Consider the following 2,553-nt stretch of genomic DNA (forward strand, 5'->3'; position numbering starts at 1 on the left):
ATGTATGTACGTACGTATGTATGTATGTATGTATGTATGTATGTATGTTATATATGTTTTATGGTTCCGATGTACCTGCAAAGGTATAGAAGTACGCATACAAGTGCACTATTGTAGTGCAGGTTGGTGCAATCGCGCGTGTTATATACAGTTCAACAGACTAACTACGATACCAAATACCATCTCATGTTGGGAAAACATCTATGTTCTCATTTTCTCTGCTTGGCTCACCTTAGACTGGATGGAGAACACACTTCTACTAACACTGTCTCTCCGTCTGAGTATGTTCGTTACCACAGTCGGGTCCTTCGCTGCAGCTCCTCGGTCCAATTTGTTCTTGGCCGTTTTCACCGTCGCCTTGAACAGCCCTGTTATATCGGTCATGATGCATAGCTACATGTCACAATTGAGGATGAAGGAGGCATAGGTACAGATACCTTTCATTAACGAGAGGGAAGGCCGGCTATAACCAACCGTCCCCAATTGGCAATCTCCGGGGGTGCTATTACATAGGTATCTAAAATAACTATTCGTGTTCCATCTGTTTATATTTTGAATATTTTTTATAATACTGATGGGAGGCAAATGAATATGCTGTATTTTTGGCGGCTATGATTTAGTGTTTGTTTTCAATTTTACTTTTTGAGAGTCTATGGCTTTTTTTGGTTTTTAAAAAAACAATATGGTAAAATCCCCCTTATACGTAAAAACTAAAAAGTGCCGAATTTTGCATCAGAATTTCGGATGCAGAACCCATCCAATAAGTCTGGTTAAAAAAACGACATATAAGGAATACATGGCCCCTCTCTCTGTACATAAATATGTAGATTGAACAAAATTCCAATACATGTGTTTTTCGTGATACAGTAAATACATATGTGCATATGTATAAAATCCTGTACATATGCATAAAAGCATTTCTCGATTTTCAAAACGTTTTTTTATAAGTAATCGTACATACATATATGCTCAATTTTCAAACAGAATATGTAAATATGCGTTGGGGGAAAAACATGGCCCTCTGGATTGAGTCTCCCGGAAAATGACTTTCTTCCCGCGAGACAAGATATTTATTTTTAAATACAACTTTTCCGTAATAAAAACATGTTAAAAACATACCTATTTTTTTTAGAAAAATTCTATTTTCGAGAACAGCTGTTTATTTATTTTTTAAAAGCAATATCATTTTTACGTTGAACAAGTACATACAGTAATGATACAGCATGAACCTTGATGTGGATGCAAAATGAATAGACGTTTAAAATCAGGAAACAGTATAAATTCGTTCACCTAAATATAATTTTTTTTCAATGAGCATTTCTCGATATTTTCGGACGTCCTGATCCTAAATTTTGATTTTGGCGGTTCGAATTCGGAATATTATTATTAGTAACGGATCCTGATTGGTTAAGGGGTACCTCGAAATCTATAAGTGTATTCTACAACGTTACTAAAATATTAGAAATAAAGTGAGTCCAGTAGAGACGCTTTGAGTGTCTGTCTGACTCATAGATGCTCTCTCACTAGTAGCAAACATTGTGTTATGAGCTATGTGTGAATGGTGAATAACGAACATTTTATAAATATTTAAAATATATAAACACTAGGATTATGTACAGCAAATAACACATCTAAAGATATAACTAGCTTGTTCTCACAGTAGTACGCGTCTGTATGTACATACTCTTGTAGGTGATCGCATTTTCTGTGCTTTCATTATATTGAGCGTCTGAATGGGAAATACATATCGATTACACTGTAATAGTTAGGGTTGTCTCTCGTTGCATGTTTCATACAGATTTTAACGTGCAAATTCCTAGTGTATTGAACGATACACTCACCCTGCAAGAGGGGTGAGACCCGTGGCAGATGTAGCTCGCTGAGAGGCAATCCACACTTCAAAGAAACTTGGATTCCCCACTAGGCTTTCCCGCAAATAAATATCTTTCAAAGGTAATTAGATGCCTAGCAAGCATACTGTCATAGAATACAGGCAGTCTACCTCCATTTTAGCGAGGTCTAGTGCGGTGGACTCGGATACGCAAAAGGAGGTTAATCCCTCCCGCTGCGCTGAGATATGACTCAAGATGAGGATGGCGAATCTGTACTGTTGATGGCTGAGACTGCGGGATATATTCGCAGGTATGAGAAATTATGCGAACAGTGTACCGGCACTCACTGATACACTTATGGTACAAACACCTCAAGCAGCACAATTGAATCTTGTTTACGAAAAAAAACACAAAACGTTGATAAATCGAGTTTATTCCTTACCTCTGCACCCAACTTTTATACTTTTTCGAAATCCAACGTGCATCAACTATGCATATGGCTTGTAGGTGTCAATTTATATTATAACATTAGTGGTTTACCGGTATAATATATACCTGTACGTGCTCGCTTATGTTGACCGGTGTGTTTAAATTAGTGTGTCATGTTGAATGCTGAAGTGTATGCTCGTACGGTGGGATAGAAGTTACCTGATACAGATATATATATATATATATATGTGTGTGTGTGTGTGTGTGTGTGTGTGTTTGTGTGTGTGTATGT

This window comes from Sphaeroforma arctica, assembly GCF_001186125.1.
Source record: "Sphaeroforma arctica JP610 unplaced genomic scaffold supercont1.766, whole genome shotgun sequence".
NCBI classification, from domain to species: domain Eukaryota; class Ichthyosporea; order Ichthyophonida; genus Sphaeroforma; species Sphaeroforma arctica.